This window comes from Elephantulus edwardii, unplaced genomic scaffold, assembly GCF_000299155.1.
Source record: "Elephantulus edwardii isolate Elephantulus edwardi_28Jun2011 unplaced genomic scaffold, EleEdw1.0 scaffold00112, whole genome shotgun sequence".
Taxonomy (NCBI): domain Eukaryota; kingdom Metazoa; phylum Chordata; class Mammalia; order Macroscelidea; family Macroscelididae; genus Elephantulus; species Elephantulus edwardii.
Window position 1 is genome coordinate 11,257,691 of NW_006399862.1, and position 10,680 is coordinate 11,268,370.

Below are 10,680 nucleotides of genomic sequence, written 5' to 3' on the forward strand. Positions count from 1 at the left end.
GGAAGTTTTCCTCTAGTAATTCTTCCACAACTTTTTCAGTGTCTTTACTTGCCTTTGCCTGTTCTGGGATTCCAATGATGTGCATATTATTTCTCTTGACGGTGCCCCACATTATTCTTATATTTTCTTCTTTCTCCTTCCTTTTTGATTCTGCTTTTTGCTCTAGCACATCAGTGGTGATAATTCTACCTTCTATTTCACTGGTTCTGTGTTCCATCTCTTCAATTCTGCTTATGTGTCCCTCCATCATGTTGACAGCATCTGAAACATTGGACCTCATATTTTGGATCGTGGTGTCTTGTTTTTCCAGCACTGCTAGTGCCTCATTTGTTTTACCTGAATTGCTCTGGATTGGTTTTTGTTTTGTTTTGTTTTGTTTTGTTTTGTTTTGTTTTGTTTTGTTTTAGCTCCTCCTGGTTTTTGCTTGTAGTATCCTATAGTTCTTCTAGTTTGTCTTTCATCCATTGTTCTTTTAAATTCTGTGTCAGAAAGTTCCATCAGACTTTCTGACTTCAGGAAATCCATTGATACTGTTTGACCCTCTGGTGATAACATCTTGTTTTGCACTTGTGTAGTGTGTAGGATAGCTTGCTTTCTTCAAGACATTGGTATATTCTTTATATGAATACAATTTCTCTGAACTTCTGACTCAAGGAAAAAGTCAGTTCAGAGTCTGTGAGAGCAGCCTGTTACTGTAGGTAAGTCAGATCGAGGTGCTTTGGATTAAAGGGAAATTGATTGACTGGACATGTTGGCACAGGTGTGGAGCCAAGTGGGATAGGGCAGAGACAGGGAGGTGAGGTCAACAATGGGACAGGTCAACCACTTGAGGGACCTCACTCAGACCTTAGCTGTCCAGGTGTGCTCACTATTGAGGTCCCTGATCAAATTCCAGTGGTCCATCTCCCACCCAGCATTTCTCACTCAGGTGCCCCTACTCAGTGGCACTACCCAGTGCCCTCACCCAGTGACCCCTGCCTAAACAGGGTCCTATGTCCAGTAGGACCAGTGGTGATTCAGTCAAATTTCCATAAAGCAGTGCGGCTTTATGTTCCTGTAGTTCCTAAACTAATTGTATCAACAAAAGTTCTGGTTTGAATTCCTATTGTCCACACTGCAGAACATACCCACTGGGTCTTAGTGGGCCTTAAGGGAATTCAGCCAATTTCCCCACTAAGCTTTCCCCTTTCAAATGGGTCCCTCAGAAGCTAGGCTGGCAGCTTCCAACTTTTGCTGATCTGAAGTGCCATATGAAATGTGGTCTGGAATGCAATCAAGGCTTTGGGTTCGTAATTCTGAGTCTAAATAACCCAAAAACCATTCTGATTCACATTCCTACTGTCCACGTCATGTAACAGACCCACTGGGTCTTAGTGAGGCTTAAGAGAATTCAGCCAATTTCCCCACGAAGCTGTCCCCTTTCAAATGGGTCCCATAGAAGCTCATCTAGTGGCTTCCGGCTTTTGACAGGCAGTGCAGCGACAGCTTTGTATTCTTATAGTTCCAATACTAAAAGTTTCAACTAAAGTCATGGTTCAAATTCCTATTTTTCACGTTGCACAACAAGACCCACTAGATTTTAGTGGGGTTTAAGAGAATTCAGCCAATTTCCTCACTAACATTTTTCCTTTCAGGTGAGTCCCAAAGCAGCACAGCTAGCAGGTTCCAGCTTTTGCTGGGTCCACAGTAGGACATATCTTTTTGTTCTTATAGCTCCTAAATGAATTGTGTCAACAAAAGTTCTGATTCAAATTCCTACTGTTCATGTCATGCTGTGATGGTCGGTCTCTTTGGAGCGTGAAGGACTCTCTAGTATCCCATCTTTATACAGCTTGCTAGTCCTCTGGCTCTTCACACTGTACTCTCCACTGCTGCCATCTTGGAACTCTGCTCTAGGGTTATTTTTTTTAATCCCTTATTTTACTTAATTTTGTTTTGTGGAGAAAAAATCTTTGGAATTTAACTGAAATGTGATATTTTATTTTTAAAAAAGTGTTGGGAAAAATAAATGTCCATGTACAAGTAAAGGTTAACAATGGAATATTATGAAAAACTATACTTAAATATGAAAACCTAGAGGAAATCAACAAATACTTAGAAAATCACAACCTACTTAAACCGCCACAAACTGAAATTGAACACCTGAACAGACCCATTACAAAGGAAGAAATTGAAAACAATGTCCGGGGGTGGGGGGGGAAGCCCTGGACCAGATGGTTTTTTAAGTTATTTTTATCAAGCATTCAGAGAATAACTGTCATCAATTTTACATAACTGTTTCAGAAAATAGAAAAAGTTTAAATTTTCTCAGACTCATTCTATGAAGTAAACATAACCTTGATACCAAAGCCAGGTAAAGACATCACCAAAATAGAAAACTGTAGGCCAATATCTCTCATGAACAAAGATGCAAATATCATGAATAAAATCCTGGCCAATAGAGTCAAATGATACATAAAAAAAAGTAAAATAATAATTCACCATGACAAAGTGGAATTCATAACAGGTCAAGGATTCTGGACCTTCGTCTGACATACTTTGGGCATGTTGCAAGGAGGAACTGGTCCTTGGAGAGGGACATCATATTTGGGAGAGTGGAGGGACAGCACATGAGAGGAAGACCTTTGATGAGATGGATCGATTCTGTGATTGGGGTGGTGGGAGTAAGTGTGTAGGAGAAGGTAAGGTTGGCACAGGATAGACCCCAGTTTTGGGCATCGAAACAGATGAAGGAGAGAATTATATAAAAGGAATATATGATTAGGCCTTATTGGTATGACAAGCGTCCAGAATAAGAGCTTCATAGTAAAGTAGTTGGGTGATTGTATAGCAATGAAAGAACCTTTTTTCCAAAGGAAAACGGAAGGGGGGGGGCAAGGAGGAAAATGTGCAACAATGAATGAATGAAATTCCAAGTTCTTTATAAACTTACAATAAAATCTCAATTTTAAAAAATCATGGAAAATAGACCTCCCCAAACAGCAAAGCTGCCTCTTAATTTTGGCGCCCTGGTTTCGATAGCTGCTAAACTCCTTCATAGTTTGTGGTTGACATCCACTGGAGAATTACAGAAACCTTTGATTGCTTGAAAGATGCCACTATCGTAAAGGCCCCACCACAATCATCCATGATTCGCCAGAGGCAAGGTTCTTGTGTATACTCCTGGATCTTGACTCCAACAGCACTCCTGGCCTAGTTTTGACTGCTGATATTATATTGAGCTTCTCCAATGATGCCTTCCACAGATGCAGTCAATCTGATTCCTATGAAGCCAATCATGTGAGGTCCATGTGTAAAGTTGCCATTACTGTCTTTCTTAAAAAGATATTTGCAGTGAATATATGGTTGAAAATAGAAATTTAATCTTTCTATTTCCAGCTTCATTTCTATCACCAAGCCTATATTTTTCCATCTATTATACCTTCTTCACTGTTTCCAACCATTGCATTCCAGTCACCAATTATCATTAGTGTAACTTGATTGCATGTTCAGTCAATTTCTGACTGTAAGATTTGGTAAAAAATTCTCAATTTCTTCCTGGTTGGCTCTAGATGTAGAAGTGTATTTTGAATAATAGTCATATTAACAGATCTTCCTTGTATGTATGTGTACAATATACTATTACCCACAGCATTGCATTTCTGAATAGATCTTGAAATTTACCTTTTTAGTTTGCAACACCATTATTCCTCTGTTTTTCATTTCAAACGTTGTATGCCATGTGTTCATCTGATTCAAAGTGGTCAAATCTAATCCATCTCATCTCACTAATGCCTATAATGTCGATGTTCATGTTCTACATTTTCACAATTTCTAGTTTTTCAACATTCAAGCTACATACATTCCATGTCCCAATTATTCAACAATGTTTGCCATTATTTTGCCTCATTTTTATTGACTTCCAATCTTAGCTCTACCACTAATGCTATCATTAGTGTTCCTCTACTGTTCTTAGAGTTTTCAAAGGCCTGTTATTTAAGAAATGGATGGCCAATCCTGCTTCCTAGTCTGTCTTAATCTGGGAGCTCTCATAAAACCTGCCCACCATTGGTAATCCTGGTGGCATTTGATGCACTAGTGACATAGCTTTCAGTATCACAGCAACCCATAAGTTATCTCCGTACAACCAACTGACAGACAAATACAACAAATTGACAATTTCATTTGTAACTCTAACAGCAAATAATTTTTCACACAGTCTGCACACCAACCAACTTCACCAGATCCTAATTGGCTGAAAGAAGAGACTCCCAGCCCACAACTAATTGTTAATTAAATCAAAAAGACCAAATAGCCCACAGCTGACTATTAATCAAATTTTAAAATTTCTCTTTTTTAAGACATTTTAACAGCATTCAAAGTCTTAAGGAAATTGATAATGAATGATTGAGCAGAAGAGAAACTTGCTTTTAACACAGGATCTGATGTTCATTCCTTCCTGTCTGACTTTAAATAAGACATGAGTATCTCAGTTACTAAATGAACGTAGAACATTTTTTTTTTTCACCACAAATACAAAGAGAAACAATTGCGTAATACCTTAATAGAATGTAAGGTACCAGGCAAGACATGAATCAAGAACTACTTCATTTATATGAGACATTAATAATCTGCTAAATGTGGAAAGAACACTAGGATAAAGCAAAAGATGTTATCTTGAAAGAGATTAGAGTTTCACAAGAATTTCTGTAAAGCAAAATTCATGTTAATAAGGCCAATTCAAGCTTTCAACATTAGGTGGTTTCTTGTGGAGCGTATCTCTCAGCAAATCTGGTAATGTCCTAACAATCTGCAAAGTCAGGTTTGTTCAAGAGAAGATGTTTCTTATCACAGCCATTTAGTGAATCTAGAAACTACTAGTGGTCCTCAGCCTTGCAGAACCATAAGTGAGACAATTATAGAACATGCTCTTATGAAACACAATTTTATTCAATGGGTAGTATGGACAATATATAGCTTATACACAACCACAAAAGCACAAGATCCTAAAATAGAGTGTTTTTTCATAGTTCATCTTTTAAATGGTTATTATTGGAAACATCATCTCTTGAACAACCCTACAGATGTATAGTATCATTTTCTCATTTTACATATGGGAAAAGTGACACAGAAAGTTTATCAATTGCTTGCCCAATGTCACAAAACTAACAAAAGATAGAGCCAAGATTTGGATCTGAGCTGTGTAATTCTAGAGCCCTTTTGCTACTTCTGAAACAGAATGCATATTATTATTATTATTATTATTATTATTATTATTATTATTATAAATGTTTTGAAAAATATTAACTTGAGTCAAGGAGTCAGGCAAAGCTGACTTTGTACCTGAGCTAAGACCTGACATTGAGCTAGAGTTAAGCACCACAGCAGAGGTAAAAACCTGAAGACAAGGAAACACCTCAAGGTTGTTATCAAATTGTTACATTTTCTTTTTATTCAAAAAGGTAATTATATTAATTATTGCATACATAGCTTAAAATCTTTTTAAGGGAACAACTTATAATAATCAGTTGGAGTCAGAAAATCAAAAGGGCCGAACTCACTCAGCATATCTTAAGCTCAAGGAACTGAAGAACAAATTCAAACCTCGAGTTGCTATAATCAAGGATGCTCTTTTGGCAGAATGTTAAATGATCCAGAAAGTATTAAAAGAAGATGGAAAGAATATACTGAGTCACTGTATCGAAAGGAATTGGAAGACACAGAAGAATTTCATGAAACAACATATGAGCAAGAGCCTATGGTGATGAAAGAAGAAGTTCAGGCTGCTTTGAATGATATGGCAAAAAATAAGGCTCCAGGAATAGATGGTATACCAATTGACATATTTCAGTTAACAGATGCTGCCATGGACGTGCTCACCAAATTGTGCCAAGAAATCTGGAGAACGACCACTTGGCCAACTGATTGGAAGAGATTGATATTTGTTCCTATCCCAAAGAAAGGTGACCCAACAGAATGTGGAAACTACAGAACAATCTCACTGATTTCACATGCAAGCAAGATTTTACTGAAGATTATCCAAAAATGACTGGAACAGCACATCAACAGAGAACTACCAGAAGTCCAGGCTGGGTTTAGAAGGGGTCGTGGTACTAGAGATATTGTAGCTGATGTTAGATGGATCTTGGCTGAAAACAGGGAATACCAGAGGAATGTCTATCTGTGTTTCATTGACTCTGCAAAGGCATTTGACTGTGTAGATCATAACAAACTGTGGCTGACTCTGAGAGAATGGGAATCCCAGAACACTTGATCGTGCTAATGGGAAACTTATACTTGGACCAGGAGGCAGTCGTCCGAACAGAGCAAGGGAACACTGCATGGTTCAAAATTGGGAAGGGCGTACGTCAGGGATGCATCCTATCTCCATACCTTTTCAACCTATATGCAGAACAGATTATCCGGGAGGCTGGGCTCTATGAGGAGAAATGTGGCGTCAAGATTGGTGGACAATTTATGAACAATCTGCGTTATGCGGATGACACAACCCCGCTTGCTGAAACTGAAGAAGACCTGAAGCACCTGCTGCAGAGTGTCAAGGACTGCAGTCTACACTATGGATTGAGGCTCAATGTCAAGAAGACAAAGATTCTCACCACTGGACCAATTGGCAGCATCAGGATGGATGGTGAAGAGATTGAGATTGTTTACTTGGCTCCATAGTCAACAGTCTCGGCACCAGCAGCCAGAAAATTAAAAGGTGTATTACCATGGGAAAGTCTGCTGTTAGGGACCTCTCCAAAGTACTGAAGAGCAATGGTGTCTCTTTGGAGACTAAGGTGCATCTGATACAGGCCATGGTCTTTGCAATCACCTGTTATGCATCAGAGAGTTGGACAATGACCAAGGAGGATAGAAGGAGAATTGATGCCTTTGAGCTGCGGTGCTGGAGAAGAGTATTGAGAATACCATGGACTGCTAGGAAAACAAACAGTTTTGTCCTGGAGAGGGTTAAACCAGCTGGCTCCTTTCTGAGGCTCCGTCTAACATACTTTGGACATGTTGTGAGGAGAGACCGGTCCTTAGAGTGGGACATCATGCTTGGGAGGCTGGAGGAACAGCGCAGGAGAGGAAGGCCCTCTATGAGGTGGTGATTAGGATAATTGGGATGGGAGTGTCAGAGACAGTGCGATTGGCACAGGACAGAGCAGAGTCTAGGGCTGTTGTCGCTATGAGTCGCAGGCGACTCGACGGCACATAACAACAACAACAACAGTGGAATGTAGAATTATCTTTTCATGTAAATTCGGGATTAGACAACCATTTTTCTATCTAGGAGCTGTTAAGAAAATATTCTTTGAGAATAACTCTTGGAGGAACCTGAAGATTCTGGTAAGGGAGATTTTGCTTCCAGATGGTGGGATGGGAGAGATGGAAAGACAAAGGCTTCATGGTGCTTGTTTTTTAGTAATAAAGATGATCTAATTTTTCCTATAAGAATTATAGGAAATCACTCACTCCTAACTTTTCTCCAACAGTGCAATGGATATTCACCAAGGGTTGGCAGGTGAGATTCTGGCTCCTAAGGTTAAGAAGTCTTTGCCACCAAGTCAAATCTGTCTCATGGCAACTTTATGTCCAGTCCTACATCATCTCCATGATCTATAGAATGTTTGAGTCAATTGTGGTAATCGATGTGTCAATCCATCTCCCTTACTTTTACTGAACCTCTACTTTACAAAATAGAATATCCTTTTCTAGTAATTGGTCTTTCTTCGTGGTATGTCCAAAATAGGTGGATGAAATCTTGCCATTCTCAATTGTAAGGAGCATTATGATTTGATTACTTCTAAGACCAATTTGTTCATTCTTTTTGCAGTTCGTGATATATTCAGTATTCTTTCCCAATAGTACAGTTTAGGTCCCACAATTCTCCCTGGATCAGGATGGAACCATTTCTGATCATAATGAAGCATAAATAAAGGGATCAGATGAGGTGGCAGGCTTTGACCACTGCTTATGAGGTAAGCAGTACCCAACAAGTGTAGTAGGCAAGAAGCACAGCTGTGTTTGGATGCAGGTGGCTGTGCTGAATCTGAATCAGCAGCATGTAGGTGGTTTTGTGTGTGAAGAAAAGAGAGAAAGTTGTCTCCTTTTGTGTGTCATGAAATATGTGTTTTAAGCTATATGTACACCACTTCTTAAATACATTTAACATTTCTGGATCAGGACTGTATCTTAAGCTTTACACTATTTCTTACAGAAATCATCCTCTAGCTCTTCAAAGAAAAAAGAAATGCCTATCATTCTAGCCATAGGATTATTTTTCAAAAGGATAAAATAGTCTTCTTAACCAACGAATCCCTAAAAAAAAATTTCATCTTACAAGTTACTCTTTTTAATATTTATCCCTTTTCCCAATGATGAGTCTAGAAGATATCAATGCCTTTGTATAACAACACGGTTAAACATAAAGACGCTATATCTATTTTACCCTGGCTGATAGCATAGATATAGTTTAAGATTTAATACCTACCTAGGAGAAAGAAGATGAATCAATATTTCATAAAACTTGTACAACTGGCATGTTAATATACATTCCTTTTGTGTCCTGCCAATCCCAGCAATCGAGCCCCATTTGACAGAGAAGGACAACAAAGGTTCAGAAGAGTTCCAAGCTCACTAACCTTGTGAGAGACAGAATAAGAATCTTCTCCTGCCTCAAACTAGGGAACCCTGGCAATGTAGTCTATGGCAAGTTGCTCAGATAACCCAAAGGCCGTGTTCCTCAAGCAGTTCAAATCAACCAACCACCTGAATGAGAAAGGGAGATATAGAGTTCTCCCCTTAAAATTTCCAGCCTTAGAAAGGATCTGGATAGTCACTGTGAGTTGAAACCAACTCATTGGCAGTGAGTCTTAGCTGAGTCCTCTGCCTCCCCAGCCAGCCACATCAGCCCATAGCCTCCTCATTGACCTAATGACTTCTTTCTAAATACTTTTTTATTTCATTTGTATTTACATTAAAATGTCATATACATTGTGTTTTATGGATTCCTCCATTCATACTGTTTCACATTATCATCCTCATATATTGTGTTTTATGAAATTCATCACCATTAATCATGCTCATAATTACCCCATCTTTTCAGATCCCCACTGGATCTTTCCTAATTCCTTTACCAAACTTCACCAAACTCTGCAACTTCAAGATTTTGTCCCGTCTCTACCCTCAGCCCACCTCCTCCCTCACCCCTTTAGACTTTGGTACACATCTTACTGGTAATTCTTCTATTTTTACAATAATGGTCTCATACAGTATTTGTCCTTATAAGGCTGAGATAGGTCACTCAGTCTCTCCCATATTATATTATATTTTTCCAAAACCATTTCTCCTGAGTTCTGCATAGCATTATATTTGGTGAATGTGCCACAATTTGCCAATTCATTTGTTTGATGATGAACATTGTGACTGTTTCTATTTTTTTTTTTAGGTGTGAATAATGTTGCTATTTCCAATTTTAAAATTATTTTTAATTAATTTTAATGAGAGTTTACAGGCACTTAGGGTTTCCAGTCATTCACTGTTGCATGATTTTCTTGTTTTTTAATGCTGCATAGTATTTCATTGTTTGAATATACCAGAGTTTCATGATCCGTTCATTTGTTGATGGGCATTTGGGTTGTTTCCAGCTCTTTGCTATTGCGAACAAAGCCACAATAAACATGGGTGTGCATATATCTGCTTGGGTGGCAGTTATGGTTTCTTGAGGGTAAATTCCAAGTAGTGGAATTGCGGGGTCAAATGGTATTACTATTTCCAACTTTTTGAGAAAGTGCCGTACAGCCTTCCATTGTGGTTGCACCATTTTACACTCCCACCAACAGTGAATAAGGGTTCCAGTTTCTCCACAACTGCGCCAGCATTTGATGTTTGCTGTTCTGCTAAATTTTGCTATTCTTACTGGGGTGAGATGAAATCTCATAGTTGTTTTGATTTGCAACTCTCTTAGAGGTAGGGATTTTGAACATGTCTTCATGTGCTTGTTGGCCATCTGAATATCTTCTTTGTTGAAGTGTCTGTTCATATCCTGTGCCCATTTTTCTATTGGATTATTTACCTTTATCTTGTTGCAGTGCTCGAGTATGTTACAAATTCTAGATATAAGTCCCTCGTCTGACATGTCATCACCAAATATTTTTTCCCAATCTGTAGCTTCCCTTTTTACCCTGTTGAAGAAGTTTTTGGATGTGCACAGAGATTTGATTCTTAGAATGTCCCAGTCATCTATTTTATCCTCTCCTGGCTGTAGATTATTTCCAAATAATTCTAAGGGAGCTCTCATGGCCAAGTTGTAAGCAGCTGCATTGCAATCTCAAAAGCATGCAATTTGAATCCACCAGTTTCTCTGAAGGAGAAGGATGGACAATCTCCTTCCTCCCATGTAATTTACTGCCTCTGAAAACCCACTGGAATTTCAGTTACAAGTCACTTCTGACAAACACCACACAACAAAGACAACATGCAAATTTAACACATAGGCATTAAGAAAGACAGGCAGGATGGCAATAATCTGGAACATGAGGTTCATTGTAAAGTTGACTGGGGGAGAAGAAAAATGTGCAACAATGAATGAATAAATAAAATATTCTTTTTAAAAAAGAATGGCAGGCTGACAGTAATGTAGAATCTGATCAGTTCTTTCAATCTCAGAATAAATTCATATAAGCCTCTCAAAAT

General features: G+C 38.6%; 1 pseudogene; it reads right to left on the bottom strand.

Annotated features, from left to right (window-relative positions):
- The window catches only part of LOC102866362, an 18,245-nt pseudogene extending 10,195 nt beyond the window's left edge, over positions 1-8,050 (bottom strand).
- Positions 8,051-10,680: the final 2,630 nt, after the last annotated feature.